We start from the raw sequence: 22,408 nt of genomic DNA, 5'->3' as shown, positions 1-22,408 counted from the left end.
TTTAATTTTTTGTGCTATAACAAAAGAAGAGCGACAATTTTGAAAAAAATAAATATTTTTAACTTTTTGCTATAATACATATCCCCAAAAATATATAAAAAAAACGTTTTTTTTTCCTCAGTTTAGGATCACATATTTTTGGCAAAAAAAATCGCAATAAGCGCATATCGATTGGTTTGCACAAAAATTATTAGCGCCTACAAAATAGGCGATACTTTATGGCAATTTTTTTGTTTTGTTTTTTACTAGTAATGATCTGCGGTTTTTATTGGGACTGCGACATTATGGCGGACACGGCGGACAATTTTGGGACCATTGGCATTTTTACAGCAATCAGTGCTATACAAATGCATTGGTACTGTAAAAATTTTACTAACAGGGAAGGGGTTAACACTAGGGGGCGATGAAGGGGTTAATTATGTTCCCTAGTGTGTGTTCTAACTGAAGAGGGAGGGTACTGTGAAGGGTAAGAGATCGCTTTTCATACTCTGACAGACGATCTGTCACTTCTCCGCTCAGAGAATCGGAAACGTACACACACAGACCCCGGTTTTCCACGTGCCCCGAGTGATCGCGGGAGCCTGGCGGTGATCACGACCGCTGGGCACTCGCATAGGCACCATAGGCGAGCAGGCGGCGTGCGCGCACCCCTAGCGGCCACAGGGGGAAGCCTCGTTACATAACGTTTCACCCAGCCGTGCCATTCTGCCGCTCTACAACCTGGATAAAGTGTATTTTTGCTCTGTCCCTTTCATCTTTTATCACTTTTATTTCTATTACAAACAATTCCTTGTGATAGCAATATAGGGTGACAGGTCCTCTTTATGGAGACATCTGCGCTCACATCTCTCCTCTACCCTTGAAAGCATGAGAGCAAAAGAAAAAACACTGATGTCATTCTTGAAGGGTGACACTTCCTCCATGTTCCCCTCCTCGATGAGCACCAAGTGTTGGTCACATAGGAGGCCTACCCTGGGGGGGCGGGGGAGGGGTTCTTTTGGGCTACGCTAGGCACTGGAGATAGGATCACATTGGGTACTTTTACTTGCACGGCCAACTTGACTTTCGTTACTCTCCTGATGTTCATAAACACCATAAAAGTCACTTGTGCATTTATAGGAGGGGCAATTGGAGCCAATGCCCTCTCCACCTATCCAGCGTATTTCCCCTACCCCACTCCCAGTAACAGTAAGGGGTCCTGCAGCGCACCGAACGAAGACTCCATGCGCACACACACACTTACAGTGGTTGTAAACCCATTACAACAACTTTATGCTACAAGTAAGCCTATAATAAGGCTTACCTGTAGCTACCCAGGATATCTCCTAAACCTGCACTGCTTGGGAGACATCCCCTGTCCCCTGCATGTGCCGATGACATCCACGCATGCGCACTGGGGAAAACTGAAGCAATGGCCCGTATGGCTCGGCTCCTGAGGCGCATGCGCGGGAGTGACATCATCACGGCTCTGGCCAAAAACAGCGCCGGAGCCACGATATCCAGAAGTAACCACTGGGAGAGATGTCGCCGGCCGGAGGGGGAGAGGAGGACGACTGCGGGGGCTTCGTTCTCGGGTAAGTACTTCATAATCACCTAGTAACTAGCTCATTATGCCTTTGTCTTGCAGGGTTTGTTTTTGTTTTTAACCAGGGTTTACAATCACTTTAACTTTTGCTTTTCCATACCTGTGCCCAGGCTGAGGACTTCTGTGCCGTTGATCTGCTCCCGTTGCTATAGGAGACGGCCCACTCACGGAGTTGAGTGCCAACAACAACTCCTCCTCATGGAACAAGCTATCCCACCTGTCACATGTACACAAAACAGGCTGCTAGAGAAACCTTCATTACCCTTGGTAAGCAACTGCTGCATTCTGTAGCACATTAACCCTTGTACTGCTGTCTTCATACCCCAATGTGTTTAACTGACCCAAGGTGAAAACTATATGTGCCAGTTACTTGCATCAAACCCCTTAAATAACTTCAGACCAGGCAAGAATAAAACTTTACTAAAAAAAAATGGTGTAATTACAGTCAACAACAATAACGGTCTTTTCCTAGCATCCCTAGTCCTAACTTAGGCTTGATGGCTGCGTATCCTGCGTAGGATACAGTCTATTATGGCAGTATTCCAGCAGTGGTGTCTGGGCGTTTTGTAGTTCTATTCAGAGATGCTCCGGCTTTGGCAGTGGCTTATGTGGGCGTATTCCAGTAACGGCATTACTCTCCCCTCCATCAGACCCCCATCCCATTTTATATAGCACAGGACCAGTGGGTTGGACCCCAGAAAGCCCTCCAAGAAAGAAGCGCTTCAACACTAACCCTCCCGGCTGGGGAAGCATGAAACTCCACCTCCCCCCTAAAACACAAGCTGTCCTGGCTGCATAACACACCCCAAGATTACACATTTTACAGATAGAAATTACAAAGTGCAGCCAAACCTTATACAGGATGAAACAGTGCAGTGTGTCAAACTGGCATAAGAAAATACAATGAACACTTCTCAAACATTAGAAGTCGGGTCTGGCAGGTATATGGTTAGAACTCGGCGATGACTGACAATCAACCATCAAGCTTAACTATTTCCATCTGGTTGATGATGATCTGCCTTCCTATGTTGTAGAAGCGGGATAGGTGCTGGAACTCTGCCTTGACATACTCATTTTGCTGTTGGAAGCAGCGCGTATGTTCTGCTACATTGCGCTTCCTCCAGATGGCTCTACTCTACAGTTTGGGTCTCTTTTCCTCCAGTTGTTGGGAGAGGAGTTCAGGCACAAAGGGGAACACTCGCCCGTAGGTTCTCCATATATCACTACAACTGGGCTACACGGGTAATCTGCCCTTTGTAATGGCATCTGGTGGCCGTAGGTAATTGTGCCCAGTATGTTCCATAAGGGCGGATTCAAATGCAAGTGATTCTTGTGCCTGAGGGGGACGAGGACAAGGCATAGATTGCTCCGTGGCGGCGCTAGTAATTCCTCCTCAAGGTCAAAGGTGAGACTTTCCCAGGATATCCCCTTGGGTTGGTCACAGGATGAAGGGATCTCAGCATCAGCAGAGTCTCTTTGGCTGGGGCATATTCAAGCAATGGGGGCAGATGAATGTCTGGCACTGGAGAATGCAGAATAGAGGGGCTGTTGCAGTCTGGACAGTCTATAGTAGATGGAGACGGCAGCCCCTCCAGGACGAGCGCTAGAGCACTTCAACAGCTTTCCTGACTGGATGAGATCTTGGCTTTGGTGGCATGGGACAGCAGCTTGACCCTTGAGCCGGTGGGGGAGGCCATGCCGGTGAAGTGACTCTTACAGTGTTTAATAATTTTCTCCAGGGTGGTTTGGTAAGAGTATCAGCTCCATCAGTGGGGAGATTATTAGGAAGGTCATCAGACCCATCGCACTGGAGAACAGTGGTGGAGCAGTGGTGTATCACAGATGTGGCAGCGAGCACCAGGGCCATGTATAGCTAGGTGCCTCTTGCAGGTAGGACAGATGACCTAAGAGCCAACCCATATACTGGTTGGAACTGTTCCCCAGTATCAGTGAATGGAGGGATTATTATTATTATACACGATTTATATAGCGCCAACAGTTTACACATCACTTTACAATGTATGGGGGGGACAACACAATTACAGTACAATACAAAAGGTACAGGAGGGCCCGGCCCGTAGAGCTTACATTCTAAAGGGAGGGGGTGGTGGTACAAAAGATAATAGCTGCAGAGAATGATTTGATGGGGGGGCTCGGGGACGGTTGTTAGGTGGGGTTGGGATCGGCTTCCCTGAATAAATGAGTTTTCAGGGAACTCCTAAAGGCGGACAGGGTAGGGGCTGATCGGATAGACTGGGGCAGGGAGTTCCAGAGGAAGGGAGAGGCTCTGGAGAAGTCATGAAGGTGACCATGAGAGGAGGTAACAAGGGAGCTAGAAAGCAGGAGGTCCTGGGAGGAGCGGAGGGGACAATTTGGGCGATATCTGCAGATGAGGTTGGTGATGTAGATGGGGGGGGGGGGGGCGATATTGTGAATGGCCTTGTATGTTATGGTTAGCAATTCGAATTTTACACTGTGGGGGAGGGGAAGCCAGTGAAGGGATTGGCAGAGAGGGGCGGCAGTCACAGATCGATTAGTGAGGTGTATTAGTCAAGCAGCAGCATTCATAATAGACTGAAGGGGGAGGAGCCTGCTTAAGGGTCGGCCAATAAGCCGAGAGTTGCCGTAGTCAAGGTGGGAAATAATCGCGGAGTGAAGAAGTTGCTTTGTGGTGTCATTGGTCAGGAAGGTGGAATTCTGGAGATGTTGCGGAGGGGAAGGCGGCAGGATTTAGCCAGTGATTGGATGTGGGGAGAAGGAGAGGTCAGAGTCAAGGATTACACCCAGGATCCTGGCATGTGTGGAGGGACCAATGGTTGTGTTGTTGATATTAATGGTGAAGTCATGGGGGGAGGAGGAAATATAAGAAGCTCAGTATTAGAACGATTGAGTTGGAGGAAGTGGTGTGACCTCCATACTGATATGTCATTCAGTAAGTTGGAGATCTGTGAGGAGACACAGGGGGGCGAGTTGAGGAGGCGGGGGGGGGGGGCGAGTTGAGGAGGCGGGGGGGGGGCTGAGTTGAGGAGGCGGAGGGGGGCTGAGTTGAGGAGGCGGAGGGGGGCTGAGTTGAGGAGGCGGAGGGGGGCTGAGTTGAGGAGGCGGAGGGGGGCTGAGTTGAGGAGGCGGAGGGGGGCTGAGTTGAGGAGGCGGAGGGGGGCTGAGTTGAGGAGGCGGAGGGGGGCTGAGTTGAGGAGGCGGAGGGGGGCTGAGTTGAGGAGGCGGAGGGGGGCGAGTTGAGGAGAGGGGTGAGTTGAGGAGACGGAGGGGGTGAGGAGTGGAGAGATAGATCTGGGTGTCGTCAGCATAGAGGTGGTATTGGAAGCCATGGGAGGTTATCAGGTGGCCCAGGGAAGAGGTATAGAGCGAGAATAGGAGGGGCCCAAGGACGGAACCTTGGTGTACCCCAACAGAAAGAGGAGGGGGTGCATCGCTGGACCCTGGGACAGGTAAGTGTCCGATTATTAAAAGTCAGCAGCTGCCGTGTTAGTAGCTGCTGACTTTTTTTTTTTTTCTTTTCCTTTTTTTTAAGTGGAACTCCGCTTTAAACACCATAGACTTGTTAATAGTAAAGATAATATAAGAGAATCGGGAAGTGAAGCATTGCGGCTTCACTGCCCAGTTCCCTCCTGTGTGAGTGGCACTGCGCATCTTCACTGGTCCCCGTTGTGTCCCGGGAAACTGTGTGTTTCTCAGAACACAACGGGGGGGGGGGGGGGGGGGCGGCATCTGTGGCTAGCTATTCCTGGAAGTGGGGACAGATACCTGGAATATACAGGTATCTGCACCCCTCCCCCCCTGAAAGGTGGCAATTGCGGCAGCGGAGGGGGGTGGGGAATCCGATGAGTGGAAGTTCCACTTTAGGGTGGAAATATGCTGTAAGTAGATGAAGGGCATATGTATAGGCTCTACTTAAGGTGATAGGCAAGGACTTGCCATCTATAAAGTGATTATAAAAAAAAACGTCATTATGTAAGGAGTTAGAAATGTAAATTCCAGTACATATTGCGTTGAATGTTATGTGTTTCTGTGTCATAACCTATAATATGTAGTGGAATTTTCTATTTTTCTGTCCATCCTTTATAGTGGTCCCACTTATTGTCTTGTGGTCTTTGTTCTTCTCACAGCCTCTTGCAGATGATAAGACCGTTCTGGTCAAGCAGAGGACCCTGAAGCAGCTCTCGGTGAATGCGCGGAGGAGCCATGCACATGCTTTTACAATAAGCAGCAAATATCAGGTAGGACCTCCTTTCATTTTCCACTGATGCCGTGCATGCATTTAGCATCTCAGCACAGCAGCTCACACTGGTGAGAAGTAATACACATTGGGCTTTAGCATTCAGATCTCTGAGGGGATGGAGCTAAAAGGCAAATAACTAGCAATACAGAGGAAGGGCCATTGCCAGCTCATAGGAAAACTCAGCTCTGCTAGCCAGCAATGGAACTCATGTTGCTAAACTGCTGCTAAAAGCTTTTGGTTGTGCTTCAGCTTAGACATCCTGTTGCAAGTTAAAAAAAAAATTGCAGGTAAAAGCACAGAAAAAAAAATGGTTATTTGCAGCAATTTTCCTTTAGCAATGTAAGTCGTCATAATAAAACATTGTAAATTCATAAAACATTGTTGGTGTTTATATACAGGATGTTTTTATACAAATACGGGATTTTAGCAGATGGAAATACATAAGTGTAAAATTCAAAGCCATCCACAAATATCTCGGCATCCTATAACTCTACGCGTTTCGTGGATTGGTCTCCACTTCCTCAGGAGTAGATGCAAAAAATGTATAGTTCAGTTCTTTGGGTGCGGGGTACACTGGGAAATTTCTGTCCTTGTGGCTGTGGTAAAGTAACCCACGTAGACCTTGAGGACAAATGGAAGGCAGACCAAGGCATAATGAGGAGAATCCATAGCTTGTGTGTATAGATGAGAGCAGTGTGCTCTGTCCTCTTCACCTCCACCGAACCCCCCCCCCCCCAAACACTGCCCTCCTTCACATGTAGGGGGCCACCTCATCCCTTTAAAGCCAAGTGCCTATTATATACACAGGTTCTGAGGCTCATGTAATATAGGTAAGGCACCAAGTGAGTTTAAATATCACATTAATCAGCCACAGAACCCGTGTGAATTAATGTGTTAGTTTTAAAAGGATGACATGGCAACTCAATTCACATCACACACACACCACACACACATCACACACACATCACACACACACCACACATCACACACACACACCACACACACACCACACACACACATCACACACACACATCACACACACACATCACACACACACATCACACACACACATCACACACACACATCACACACACATCACACACACATCACACATCATACACACATCACACACACATCACACACACATCACACACACACATCACACACACACATCACACACACATCACACACACCACACATCATACACACACACACACACACACATCACACATCATACACACACACACACATCACACACCACACATCACACACCACACATCACACACCACACATCACACACCACACATCACACACCACACATCACACACCACACATCACACACCACACATCACACACCACACATCACACACCACACATCACACACCACACATCACACACCACACATCACACACCACACATCACACCACACCACATCCACATCACACATCACACCACACACATCCACATCACACACACACCACACATCACATACACATCACACACATCACACCACACACACATCTCACACACACACCCAGAATAGTGTCCTTTGTGCCCCCCCCCCCCACCTTCACTTTCATACCTTAGAGCAAGCAGAGAGCAGGAGGCTGAACATTTCTCTATCGATTGTGGGAGGCACAGCATTGATCGGAGTGTGGTAGCCGGAGCTGACAGGGTTAACCTTTTGTATTAACCAGCAGGTGATTGGCTGCTAGGACATCCCTGCATCCAATCACCTGCTAGTTATCTTTAAAAGTTAGTCCCTGGCGGCTCCGCTACCACACTCCAATCTACTCCAATCTACTGCTCTCCGTCCTGCTATTAGAATAACAACAGTGGAGGCTGAGGAAAAGAAGTGTCTCCTAAATGGTATGACCGCAGGTCCGGGTGGAACACTGGCTGGATCCGGACCACGGGCTGCTATTTAGTGATGACTGGTGTATAGTAATGGTGTGGCAGGAAGAGCCAAAGATCTATATTATGGATTGCTGAGAGACGAAACTTCTAGGTGAATTATGATGGATTATTATTATGAATTATGATAATGTTCTTCTTCCTTTTTTTGGGGGGGGATTCAGGTAGAGTGGAGAAGGGTTAGAAAAGAAAAAAGCATGAACAGCACAGTGCTTCTTCTGTGTAATTTGGTCCCTTCTATCACTTAAAGCGGAGTTCCACCCTAAAGTGGAACGTCCGCTCCTCAGAACCCCCCCCCGGTCCCACAATTGGCACCTTTCAGTGGGGAGAGGGGTACAGATAGCTGTATAATACAGGTATCTGCTCCCACTTCCGGGCATAGATAGCTGCAGAATCCGTGGGTATTTATGCCACTTTCTGCAGGGCCCCCGCTGTCTGCTGGGAAACACGTGGATCCCAGAGACAGCAGGGACCTTCCTTATTGCGCAACGCGACTCGCGCATGCACAATAGGGAACCGGGAAGTGACGCCGCAAGGCTTCTCTTCCTGATTCCCACACCGAAGATGGTGGCGGCATCACCTGAGAGCCAACCGACAGATTGGCTTCGGGTGCCAACATTGCGGGCGCGCTGGAGGGGTAAGTGTCCATATTTTAAAACCCAGCAGCTGCAGTATTTGTAGCTGCTGACTTTAAAAGAAAAGTCGGAACTCCCGCTTTAACATACCTGGCTGATCCTGCCTGGCTATACTCTCCCCTCTGTAAACTGACCATGGCTTATCATGGCTGCCCTGACACCGCGGTCAGTTTATGTGCCTCCGTCATTCGCAGCTCTCCTGTGTCCTCCCCTCCCCCATCCCTCCCCGCCTGTCATCTCATGACAGTGCCGCCCCTTCCCTCCTGCTGATAAAATATGTTGCTGTATAACTTATTTCAGAGGTCATCAAGGGATTCTCAGCCAATCCCACTGTACTTCTCAGATTGGGAGAGGAGAGCGACGGGCAGTCACGTGAGCGCTGAAATAAGTTATACAGCAATATATTTTTTATATAGAACATACACTGGGGCACATAACCTCATGGAACAAAGGGGATCTATAAAGTACACAAAGTAGCTTTACAAGCACTTTAATGAAGTCTTGGATAGCTGTAAAAAGAGACGTCTTCTTAAAGCACTTGTTGTGTCTGTTTAGTGGCACTGTGAGTTGTGGTGGAAGAGGAGATAAATGCACTGCTTTTGGGTAAAGAGGTGGTCACATGTGCCATACTGCTTCAATCGGTAGGGTTGCCATCTGTACGGGAATGACCCGGGCAGTCTGGGTTTTGACAGCTATGCCCGGGTTTCTCTCCTCCTGAAACCCGGACACAGCAGCATAGGCTCCAGCGAGTGTGGGAAGTGGGTGTTCATACCTCCACCCACCAGCAGCATAGCCCCCCCCCCGCTTTAGTTTACTGCACTCCGTCCCGTGTCCCGGCAGCAGCGCGCCCCCCTCCTGTTGCTGGATAATGATACACACTCTCCAACATCACCTGCCCCTCTCTACGGCTCCTGTCCTGTGTGGATTCACTGGTGAGCATTCCCCTCCATCCACCTCTTCCCCCTTCAGTGTGTCAATACCGATCGGCAAATGCAGCCTCTCCCGCCAGCAGCACGCTCCCCCGGCCCCCCTCTTTCCCCTGCTTCAGTAGGGCTAATGATTTTTGGCAGTTTCACTGCCACTGGTGAATGATGACAGTGGTGAGTCGGACCTGGTCTGGTCCCTCTCACCGTCGCTGAATCCTGAATGCTGCAGCTCACTGTTTGCTCTCTTCCCCCAGCACCAAGCCCCCCCCCCCTCCTCTGCCAGCCACCCCCCTCCTCTGCCAGCCCCCCCCCTCCTCTGCCAGCCCCCCCCCTCCTCTGCCAGCCCCCCCCCTCCTCTGCCAGCCCCCCCCCCTCCTCTGCCAGCCCCCCCCCTCCTCCTCTGCCAGCCACCCCCCTCCTCTGTCCTGCAGCTGGGTCACACTGCACTGTCTGTGTGCTCTCTCTCCCTCCCAGCCACCAATGCCGCCAGAGACAGTGAATGGAGGGCCACTAGACTGGTATCCTAGCTACTAGGGATGCTTTTGCAGGATAAAACATTGTATTACAGACTCCGCCCCCTAACAGGTTCACACACACACATCTTTGCAGCGGCTCCTGGAAGGTAAGGTTTTTTTTTTTTGTAATCGAGATCTCCATTGGGGGGGGCACAGGCACAGTCTGATATTTAATGTGTTAGTTTCCACTACTCTAATGACACCGTCCTCTGCCCTACCGACACCGTCCTCCCTCTGCCCTACCGACACCGTCCTCCCTCTGCCCTACCGACACCGTCCTCCCTCTGCCCTACCGACACCGTCCTCCCTCTGCCCTACCGACACCGTCCTCCCTCTGCCCTACCGACACCGTCCTCCCTCTGCCCTACCGACTGACAGTGTCCACTTTTAAGGTAGGCTAGTATCATATTTTAACTGACATTTCTTTTATTAATCGAATCATATTTTATGGGTACACAAATGCTTTTGTCTTATTTAACCATGTGCCTTTAAGTCCCCCCTCGCTCTTAATGCAATTTGGCCACAGCCACTGTTCACCATGGAACACCTCATTACTACTCTCTTTGGGTAACCCAAAAGGTGTCCCAGGTATTTTACAATCCTATAGCGTGTACTACAAAAAAATTGCTGTGCGCCGTGAAAGTGTTCAGGTTTGGCTTGAAGAAAAGGTGGCAACCCTATCAATCGGTGGTGTGACATTCTCTACACCGGTGCTTGTCATCTCCTATGACCGGTCACACGCAGATGGTATATACCTACTGACAATGATTATTTCCTAGTGTCACCCCATCTGTGCTTTTATACAACCTAATGTTAAAGTGGTGCTCCGCTCCACCTCCTCCCTCCTGTCAGTCATCTGGGACACGTGACAGGTCCCAGATGACTGCGCATGCAGTTAGAATTACACACAGTTAGAATGCCGGGGGGGGGGGGGGGGGTGACAAGCAGAGCTTCATTCCCCGCATCGCTGGACCCTGGGACAGGTAAGTGTCCGATTTAGCTGCAGTATTTAATTTTTTATTTTTTAAGGGAATTCCTCTTGAAAGACAAATTTCCTTTTGTCTTTTTTATGATATATGTATGTTTTAAGATGTTTTTGGGATAAAAAAAATATATACTTACACTTTTGTATGCCAAGGCTTTGTGCGGTACCGTGAAGGTCCACAGTAGCCTCAGTCCACATTCCCCTCCATACTGTCTCCAAAAAATGATAATAATGTAGTTTGGGTACAGTGTTGCATGACCGCGCAATTGGCATTCAAAGTGCAACAACGCTGAAAGCTGGAAATTGGCCTGGGCAGGAAGGGGGTGAAAGTGCCCGGTAGGCAAGTGGTGTAACCCCTTTTCCTCCAGACATAAAGAGTGCCCCCTTGTCCTCTGTGATGACCTGAAAGTGAAGAACTCAACACCAAGTTCAGTATGTGTTACTGTGTCCTCAAGGGTTGTAAAGTGGACCTTCATTCATTTTTTCAACTCTCCATCAATTACATTTTCTGCCCTTGTTGTTTTAACTTTAAATAGTAGAACATTTTTTCTACCAGTAAATCCCTTCTACAGCCCACTTCCTGTGTCTTCCCTGGTCATTAGCCTAGGCTTATCACATCATGCACAGCTCTCTCTCACTCTTGTGAGAGTTTGCCAGGAAGGGAGGGGGATGAGTCATAAGAGGGCCAATGAGAGCTGCAGAGCTGGAGGTGTGCCTCTGTGTAAATCCAGGAAGTGAACAGGCAGCAGCTTCAGCTGCCCACAGTTAAAATGGCTGCAGCCAGACTCAGTGGAGGGAGATTTCTGCAGCATATTTGCCAAGTACAGAATCACAGTATACATAAAATAATATGCAAAGTGGTTGGAGGGAAGCTTCAGAATGGCCAAGATGTTTTTATTACAAATGATGTGAGCACTAAAGTTCCTCCAGTCTCTCCTGATATTTTTTTTATTTTGTTGCCAGTCTCTGGACTCATTCCATTATAACTTTATATCTTTATCTTATTTTTTTTCCGGTCACCAGAACTGCACAGTGCATTCTGAATGATTTTTAGTAAATGTGATTACTGCCTATTCCTAATATACAGAAATGAAAATCCCAATCTAATCATTTCCCTTTTTTCTTCTTTCTCGGTGAGGCTCCGCCCTCCTGGCAGCCATTGCTGTTCATGGATTGGTGGATAACGGCGAGTTGGTTCTGGTGGAGAGAACGCTCAGTGACATTCAGGCACAGCTGCCACCTCCCATCAAACACAAGAAATTTGGAACAGAATTATTCTTTTTTTTTTTCTACAAATCTCTATATTTTTGTCTTCATGGTTTATTATCACTGCAGTTAAGCTGCATCACTTTGACTGTGGTGCATAGTTCCTATCATGACACTTGTGGTGTAAAAGGCTTTATGTGGCCCTCGCCTGTCTAGAGAAGAAAACGCTGACGTGGGATGGACAGTCAACTCAACACGGCTTCTTTGTTTTGTTTTTTAATAAAATGACAAATCCAACTATAAGGAAATGACTGTTTGTTACTTTTCAATCTTCTTCTTCTTCTTTTAAAGCTGAATTTAGGCATACGGCTAAATCCACAGTTGAAATGCGTAGATGTGTGAACTCGTTTATCTGCAAAAAGATTTTCAATTCTGTTCAGCCAGTCATGTGATCCAAATCCAGACAGCATAGCCAGGTCCGTGACCTCCGGTGCAGCTAAGCTCCTGCTGATTGGACGTTGAAGGAGAAGTAGGCGGCTCATGAAGTCCTCACTGTGCCTGACCCCTCCTATAAGAATGTTCACCATATTACATTATATACATAAGGCTAGGGCTGCAACTAACCATTATTTCCATAATCCATTAGTTGGCCGATTATTGTTTCCATCGGTTAATAACCTTAAAAAAAAAAAAAAAAAAAAGTGGGTCAAATTGACGTTCATTTTCAACCACAGTGACGGGAAAATTTGGAAATAGAAAACTTCTTAGTCAAAGGAATTTTCAGACAATGTTTGTGGTTTTCGTTCAGAAATTCGATTCATTTTAAAAACAGAATGTTAAAAACAAGTGAAAATTTCAAAAAAAATTCTTCTGTTCAGCGAATGTACAAAGATTCTTCATCTGAAAATGGATCGGTGTGGTCAGCATAAAGCTCGGTTCACACGTATGCAGTTTGCAAATTGCTACAGAAACGCATTGCACGCTTTTCTGCAGCTTCTCCATTGAAGTATATTGAACCAATAAAGCACCATTTTGTGTTAAAAGTCCCCGACCCTTTCAGATGTGAACGTGTCCCATAGGAAACCATGGAAATGAACTGCAGAGCATTTCTGCAAAAAGTACCAATAAACACAGAGATGTGAACCAGGCCTAAGACTAAGTTTAGTAACATAACGGGGGTAAAAAAACTAAAATTAGCCCTTTATAGTACAAAAAAAAGCAGATAATCACCACTATAAGGGGGTCATTTTTTTTACTGTAGAACAGTGAGAGTAATATTTACAGTGGCGATTATTTTCTCTTTTTGTACTATAAAGGGCTAATTATTATTATTTTTTTAAACCCCATTATGTTACTGGCCGATTAACTGATTATGAAAATGGTAATCGATTAATTTCATAATCGATTAGTTGTCAATAAGTTGTTTCAGCCCTAGTCATATCACACAGTATATGATAGGGGGGTGGTAATATCACACAGTATATGATGTGGGTGGTGATATTACCACCCCCCATCATATACTGTGTGATATTACCACCCCCCATCATATACTGTGTTCTTTGTTTCTGTCATAAAATTTTGCTAATTAGTAATTTTTTCTTCATAAATTTTCACCAAAATTTATACTGCTACATATCTTTGGTAAAATCAGCCAAATGAGTGGATATTATTTGGTGTGTGTGAAAGTTATAGAGTTTACAAAAATTGATGAGATCTGATCAGGCCTTCAGTACATCAGGTGAGTCTCATTTCTGGAGACACCAACAAGTCAGGAAAGTACAAATCCCCCCCAAATGACCCCTTTTTACAAAGTAGACATTCCAAGGTATTAAGTAGCATGGTGAGATTTTTTCAGTTGTCATTTTTTCCCACAATTCTTTACAAAATTGTCACCTTATCAGGTTATTTCTCAGGCACAGCATATGTATACAACAAATTACACCCCAAAATACATTCTGCTCCTCCTCCTGAGTATGGCGATACCACATGTGTGAGACTTTTACACAGCCTGGCCACATACAGAGGACCAACATTGAAGTGGCACCTTCAGGCGTTCTACCAGCAAAAATGACACATCTCATTTCACAACCACCGTCGGGAAGGGACATTTCACAGACAGATGTAACAAAAAAAAAAACACTGATTTTTATATACTGTCCCTGTTTTTACTGAGGCTGGCAACCCTGATGGGGCCCCCTAGTGGCACAGGGCCCTCGGGCAGTGCCCCAATGGTCAGTCCGCCCCTGGGAGTAAGGCCCTGAGAACATCAATTACAGTTTTGGGAACTCATTTTGAAGGGGATTTGACAAATTGGGTGAATATGGAGAATGTGATGGAGAAAATCACCAAGAAGCTGGACTTCCGGAAATCTAAATGATTGACCTTGACGGGTCTTAATCAATACAGCCGTTTTATTGCCTTTGTTATACTTCAGTTTGATTTTCCCGCCTGGGGTTTGGATGGCACAGAGGGCGCTCTGTTTTTTTGGGGGGGGTGACAAGATGGAGAGAGTCGCCCGGGGCAGTGGGGGTGAAGAAACCTTGTTTGGGTGGATACAGCGTCCTGGATATCTGGCTGGGACATTATGATGTTCTCTGGTGGGGGGATGGCGGCTTGTTTAATGTATTATCTGGCAGGTTGGTGTGCAAAATAATACCCCCCCCCTTTCTTTTTTTTTATACTAGACTGGAGCAGTTTTTTAGGAAGCATGGGTTAAAGTGGTTATATAGTCATTTTTATGACTTTTATCTACAGGAAAGCCTATAATAAGGCCTATAATGAGGCTCACCTGTAGGTAAAATAAACTGTATGGTTTAGGAGACATTCCCCTCGCAATGCGCCGCACAGGGGATTCTCGGCTGACAGTCCGGCAGACGCCGGACCCTGCCGGGAAGAAATCTCCGGCGCACATGCGTGGGAGTGACGATATCGCGGCTCCAGCCACTCACAGCGCTAGAGCCGCGATACCCGAAGACACGCCGAGGGAACATGTCAGCTCCCTCTGCGTGGATCGGGACAGATGTCGAGGCCTCGGTCTAAGGTAAGTATTTCATAATGAGCTAGTATGAGGTGCATACTAGCTCATTATGCCTTTTCCTTCGCAGATGAGGAAAAAAAAAAGAAACGTCAGCAGGTTTACAACCGCTTTAAGAGAATTGGGGGATGCCGGACTGATGAGACGGATTACCAGAGATGAAACGGTGGTGAATATCCGAGGTCCCAGGATGACAGAAATTTCCGATCAGTGGCGTCACCAACAGGCAGAAGGAGATCGCTCGGTGGCCTCTCAGAGATCTCTGCTGACGAGATTTCCTGAAAGCGAGAGATCTGTGCAGAGTGGAGATGTGCCCAAGGGAAGGATGTGCATAATGGAGGGGGAAGGATGGAGGGATAACGGAGGAGGAATGATGGAGGGATAACGGAGGAGGAAGGATGGAGGGATAATGGAGGGGGAAGGATGGAGGGATAATGGAGGGGGAAGGATGGAGGGATAATGGAGGGGGAAGGATGGAGGAATAACGGAGGAGGAAGGATGGAGGGATAATGGAGGAGGAAGGATGGAGGGATAACGGAGGAGGAAGGATGGATGTATAATGGAGGGGGAAGGTTGGAGGGATAATGGAGATGGAAGGATGGAGGGGGAAGGATAGAGGGATAATGGAGGGGGAAGGACGGAGAGATAATGGAGGGGGAAGGACGGAGGGGGAAGAACGGAGGAGGAATGACGGAGGGATAACGGAGGAGGAAGGATGGAGGGGGAAGGACGGAGGGATCACGGAGGGGGAAGAACGGAGGGATAACGGAGGAGGAAGGACGGAGGGATAACGGAGGAGCAAGGATGGAGGGATAATGGAGGGGGAAGGATGGAGGGATAATGGAGGGGGGAAGGACGGAGGGATAATGGAGAGGGAAGGATGGAGGGATAACGGAGAGGGAAGGATGGAGGGATAATGGAGGGGGAAGGATGGAGGGATAACGGAGAGGGAAGGATGGAGGGATAATGGAGAGGGAAGGATGGAGGGATAACGGAGGAGGAATGACGGAGGGATAACAGAGGATATAGGATGGAGGGATAATGGAGGGGGAAGGACGGAGGGATAATGGAGGGGGAAGGACGGAGGGATAATGGAAAGGGAAGGACGGAGGGATAATGGAGGAGGAAGGATTGAGGGATAATGGAAATAACGGAGGAGGAATGACGGAGGGATAACGGGGGAGGAAGGATGGAGGGATAATGGAGGGGGAAGGATTGAGGGATAATGGAGAGGGAAGGACAAGGGATAATGGAGGAGGAATGACAGAGGGATAACGGAGGATATAGGATGGAGGGATAATGGAGGGGGAAGGACGGAGGGATAATGGAGGGGGAAGGACGGAGGGATAATGGAGGGGGAAGGACGGAGGGATAATGGAGGGGGAAGGACGGAGTAATAATGGAGGAGGAATGACGGAGGGATAATGGAGGGGGAAGGATGGAGAGATAATGTAGGAGGATGGATGCAGTAGGAAGGATGGAGGGATAATGGAGGGGGAGGGACGGAGGGACAACGGAGGAGGAATGACGGAGGGATAATGGAGGAGGAATGACGGAGGAATAATGGAGGAGGAAGGATTGAGGGATAATGGAGATAATGGAGGGGAAGGATGGAGGTAGGGATGAGCCGAACACCCCCCGGTTCGGTTCGTACCAGAACTTTCGAACAGACCCCACGTTCGTTACGAACGTTAGAACCCCATTGAAGTCTATGGGACTCGAACATTCGAAATGGAAAGTGCTAATTTTAATGGCTAATATGCAAGATACTGTCCTAAAAAGGGTTTGGGGACCTGCCTCCTGCCCCAGGGGACATGGGTCAATGCAAAAAAAAGTTTTGGTGGGAGCACTGATTTTAATGACGATGAAAGTGAAAAAAAAAAGGTGAAATATTCCTTTAAATATGGTGCCTGGGGGGTGTCTGTAGTATGCCTGTGAAGTGCCACGTGTTTCCCGTGTTTAGAACAGTCCCTGCACAAAATGACATTAAACGGAAATAACACCATTTAAAACTGCTTGCGGTTTTAATGTTATATCTGGTTCCTGCAATATGGATGAAAATCATTGAGAAAAATGGCATAGGTAGCCCTCCCTGCCCATTACCAGCCCCTTTGGGTCTTGTACGCATATTAAGGGGAACCCCGTACCCATATTAAAAAAAGGAAATGCGTGAGGCCCCCAGGCCCTATATACTCAGAACAGCAGTATACAGGCGGTGCAAACAAGACAGGGACTGTGTAGGTTTGTTGTATTAAGTAGAATCTGTTTGTAATTTTCAACTGGTACATTTTTAAAGTGTAGCTCCAGTCAAAAAATACTATTTTTAAGCTTTTTGGAAAACATAGGGAAGGGTTATCACCCCTGTATAATTTGTTTTGTCGTCCATCTTTTTTCATCTCACTTGCTGCTGTCTGATGTTTGTAAGTTGGATGTTTGAAAGTAGGGGCCTGCCCTATATGCTCTGCAGAAATGGCGGAACAAGGTGTTGGTTTTGCCACAACATTGTAAGCCCTCAAAGTGACTCTTGGTGGGCGCTGGAGCGCCCTGCTGTGAACGATTATATCAAGAATTGTAATTACATGCCATTGTTGAACAGTGGTAGAAAAATTGACCTTTGGTGGTTGTGGTGCTGGTGCCACAACACTATAAGTCCTCACAGTTACTCTGGGTGGGCACAGGAAGGGGCCCTCCTGTGAAATATTATATCAAGAATTGTAATTACATGTCCCTGTTAAACAGGGGCAGAAAAATTGGGCCTTAAGCACTGGTGCTGGTGCCACCACACTGCAACCTCTCCCATACACTCTAGTTTTATTGCAGGAATTAGCCCTGCTGCAAAGCATTGCATCAAAAATTGTACTTAAACGCCCCTGTTAAACAGGGGCAGAAAAATTGGGCCTTAGGCCGCGTACACACGCGCGGACTGTTCGCCCAACTTTGTCCGCTGAACAGTGTTTGGGCGGACAGTCCGCTCGTGTGTGGGCTTTCAGCGGACAGTTTCAGAGGACAGTTTGACGGACAAGGTTTTTCGGAAATTCCGTAAAACTGTCCGCTGAAACCTTGTTTCAGCGAACAGTCCGCTCGTGTGTAGGCTTGTTCGTCAAACAAAGTTGCGCGCATGCTCAGAAAGGATTTTCACGCCGAAAGCTATAATGCAGTGTATAGGACGTCGTATTTTTCGTCCCGTCGTACGTGCCGTTCACGTCATCGCGCACGGTTTCAGCAAACTGTTCGTCCGTCGTGTGTGGCCATGTCCGTCCATGCTAAGTTTGAGCGGACTGTTTGCCGAAACTGTTGGACGGACAAAGTTGGGCGAACAGTCCGCGCGTGTGTACGCGGCCTCAGGCATCACCCAGAACCAGAAATGTTCTTCCAACATATCAGCGGAGGAGGAAGAGGATAGACAATCAACATAACAGGACAGTCACTCAGCATCAGCATAGGCAGTCTTGAAGGGATGTGGTATTTAAAAAAAAATTATTCGGTTACATCAGCTTCAGGTGCTTGGTAGCTGTGGGTGATCCAAGACTGATTCATCTTGATGAAGGTCAGTCGATCAACTGATTCGGTGGACAGGCGCACCCTGTGATCGGTAACAAAGCCACCAGCAGCACTGAAGGTGCGTTCCGAAAGAACGCTGGATGCAGGACAGGCCAGTAGCTCAATTGCATACTGTGCAAGCTCTGGCCAGTGATCCATCCTCAAGACCCAGTAAGCCAGAGGATTTTCGGTGGGAAAGGTGTCCAAGTATGACCTTGCCCCTAGGTATTCCTGCACCATGTAAATCAGACGCTGGCGATGGGTGCTGGAACCAATCATACCTTGGGGCTGCGGACTAAAAAATTGTCTGAAAGCATCAGTCAGACGGCCACCTTCTCCACCGCTCCTTCTGTGTCTGACCGATGCCTCAGCAACACGTTTACCAGGACCAGGCGTTTGTGACCTCCCAGTCTCTGGGAACGCGTTGCACAGACCTTTCTGCAAGGCCTCCCGGAGATGTCTCATCCTCTGCTCCCTCAGCGATGACAAGATAAGGTCGGCAACCTTACCCTTGTACCGTGGATCAAGGAGAGTGGCCAGCCAGTAATGGTCCCTCTCCTTGATCCGAAGAATACGAGGATCCTTCCGCAGGCTTTGCAGGATCAGGGAGGCCATGCAGCGTAGGTTAGCTGAGGCATTCGGTCCGGAGTCCTCTGGGTCACTAAGGACATGATCCGCAGCTACCTCCTCCCAGCCACGTACAAGTCCACGTGTTTCTTGGGACTGTAAATCATCCCTATAAGACTGCTGCTGCTGATGCTGCTGCTGCTGCTGCTGATGCTGAGTGCCAGCCTCCACCTCCATGCTGACACAATCATCCTCCTCCTCCTCCTCATCCTCTTCCTGTGTGATGGGTGGCACAGCAGGAACACTGTCTGGATAAAGGGGGCCTTGAGAGGCAAGGAAGTCCTCCTCTTCCTGCCTCTGTTCTGCCTCAAGTGCCCTGTCCATTATTCCACGCAGCGTATGCTCCAAGAGGTGGACAAGAGGTACAGTGTCACTGATGCATGCACTGTCACTGCTCACCATCCTTGTGGCCTCCTCAAACGGTGACAGGACAGTGCATGCATCCCTGATCATGCCCCACTGGCGTGGTGAGAAAAAACCGAGTACCCCTGACCCTGTCCTGGTGCCGTAGTCGCACAGGTACTCATTGATGGCCCTCTGCTGCGTGTGCAGCCGCTGCAGCATGGCCAATGTTGAGTTCCATCTGGTGGGCATGTCACATATAAGGCGGTTCTTGGGCAGGTTCAACTCCTTTTGGAGCTCAGCCAGCCAAGCACAGGCATTAAATGATCGGCGGAAATGCACACAGACTTTCCTGGCCATCTTCAGGACATCCTGTAAGCCAGGGTACCTGCCCAAGAACCGCTGCACCACCAGGTTAAGGACGTGAGCTACACAGGGCACATGGGTCAGTTGTCCCTGTTGGAGGGCGGAGAGGAGGTTGGTGCCATTGTCGCAAACCACCATTCCTGGCTTAAGCTGGCGTGGCGTCAACCACCTCTCGGCCTGCCCCTGCAGAGCTGACAAAACATCCGCCCCAGTGTGGCTCCTGTCCCCCAAACAAACCAGCGCAAGCACGGCATGGCATCGTTTTGCCTGCGTACTTGCGTAGCCCCTGGAACGCCTACGGAGCACCGCTGGTTCTGAGAACAGAGCACTGGAAGAGGCCATGGAGGAAGAAGAAGAGGGGATGGAGGAGAGAGGTGTGTCACAACCAATAGTAGCATTTTGGAGGCGTGGTGGCGGAACAACCTCCAACACTACTGCACCTTGTCCTGCATCCTTCCCAGCTGCCAGAAGAGTGACCCAATGGGCCGTGAAAGACAGGTAACGTCCCTGTCCATGCCTGCTGGACCATGAGTCAGCGGTAATATGCACCTTACCGCTGACCGCCCTGTCCAGCGAGGCAAGGACATTGCCTTCCACATGCCGGTAGAGAGCCGGAATCGCCCTCCGTGAGAAAAAGTGGCGTTTGGGGACCTGCCACTGAGGTACTGCACATTCCACAAACTCACGGAAGGGGGCCGAGTCTACCAACTGAAAAGGCAGCAGTTGAAGTGCTAGCAATTTAGCCAAGCTAGCATTCAACCGCTGGGCATGTGGATGGCTGGGAGTGAACTTCTTTCGCCGGTCCAGCAGCTAGGGCAGGGAAATTTGCCTGCTATAATCGGACGTGGGTGTACCACTAGCAGAGTTCCCGGAAGCACTTGGCTGTGACACACCTAATTCTACACCTTCATTCCTCTCAGAGCAGGTTTCAGAGAGGACTGAAGGTCTAGTGGGGTTGGAGATGCCAGCTGATGAGGAGCAAGGAGAGGTCCGCTTTGTTCTTTGGTGTGGGTCTTTGAGGTATGCTTGCCAACGAGCTGCATGGCAGGTCAACATATGTCTGGTCAAGCATGTGGTGCCCAAGCGGCTGATGTTTTGGCCACGTGAGATACGCTTGAGACATATGTTGCAAATAGCAGCAGTGCGATCTGATGCACTCGTCTCAAAAAAGGCCCACACCAAAGAACTTTTAGAATAACGCGCAGAGGAAGCGCTCTGCGCAGGCGGAGCTCTGCGGTGTGATTCAGTCGGTGTGCTGCCCCTAAGCTGGCCCCCGGAGGGCATCCTGCCTCGTTGGAGATGTGCCTCCTCCTCCTCCTCCTCCTCCCTCCTTCCAGGCACCCACATGGAGTCAGTGCCCTCATCATCCCCTCCCTCTTCATCGCTGGAGAAAACCTGGCAGTATGCTGCAGCTTGTGGAACATGACTGCCAGATTGCTGTCCTTCTTGAGCATCCCCTCTCTCTGCGCTCACGCTACTGCCTTCCTCTAGCTGAGTGTCATCATCAGAGCCTACAAAACACTGGATATCCTCCTGGAGTATGTACCCAACACTGTGCTCAAAGAGTTCAGGAGACTCCTCAGGAGGACGTGGTGGGTCTAGGGAAGGAGTCACTGATGATGACATTGAGAGGAGGGACGACGATGCGTTGGCAGCTGCTTTGCTAGTACCCTGAGCCTGGGTGAGAGAGGATGAGGAGGATGAAGAGGGCTTGGTCATCCACTCTACCAAGTCGTTGGCATGTTGCGGCTCAACATGTCCAGCTGCCGAAAAGAAGGACAAGCGTGTCCCATGGCCACGTGCTGATGACAATGCACCGCGTCCACGACCAGCACTGTTGTCTCTAGACACAGAGCCTGCTTGCCCTCTTTTATCAGCTCGCGCCTGTCTGCCTCTCCTTGCTGGCCTTCCAGACATGGTAATGGCCTGAAGGGAGTTGGGTAAAACAGCAGTTGGGTAGTTTATATTGTGCTGGAGGCACACAACACCCACTAACTCCTGCAGATGCCTTTTTTATAGAACAGCAGAGATAAAGGGGTATATACAGATGTATACTGTGCTGTGCTGGAAGCACACACAACTTCCAATAACTCCTGCTGTTGACAATTGGGCTCCAATAGAGAAGAGCTATGTAGGTGGATTATAGCGGTATGTACTGGGTACAGAGCACGCAGACAGCACACACTATCTCCTAACACTACTGACTGCAAGCTCTATTGTTAAAGATAGATCACTAGCTATATAGGTGAGGTGAATATAGTGGTGTATACTGCGGTCAGGGCACGCAGACAATAACCACTACACAAGAGCAAGATAGGAAATCAGCCAAAAACGATCGGTGTGTAACTGTGTTGAAGGTACACAGAACACCCACTGCTTCAGATGCCAACATACTACACGAGGCCGCCTCAAAGGCGGCCTTATATAGTGTGGGGCGTGCACTACACAGCCTGAGCTATGATTGGCCACGCACCGTGCCTCGCACCATGCCTC

General features: G+C 48.7%; 1 long non-coding RNA gene across 2 annotated transcripts in view; it reads left to right on the top strand.

Moving 5' to 3' along the window:
• Positions 1-377: 377 nt before the first annotated feature.
• Positions 378-22,408, top strand: part of LOC143975740 (uncharacterized) — a 48,266-nt gene continuing 26,235 nt past the window's right edge. For both annotated transcript variants that reach the window (XR_013272413.1, XR_013272414.1), the window contains exons 1-3: positions 378-1,852; positions 5,713-5,823; positions 11,939-15,209. This is a non-coding gene — a long non-coding RNA (uncharacterized LOC143975740). The remainder of the gene's footprint in view (positions 1,853-5,712; positions 5,824-11,938; positions 15,210-22,408) is intronic.

Source organism: Lithobates pipiens, unplaced genomic scaffold, assembly GCF_037356315.1.
Source record: "Lithobates pipiens isolate NorthernLeopardFrog02 unplaced genomic scaffold, aLitPip1_a1.2 Scaffold_13, whole genome shotgun sequence".
Classification (NCBI taxonomy): Eukaryota; Metazoa; Chordata; class Amphibia; order Anura; family Ranidae; genus Lithobates; species Lithobates pipiens.
The sequence above is the reverse complement of the archived record's forward strand: the minus strand, read 5'-3'. Positions and strand labels throughout refer to the sequence as shown.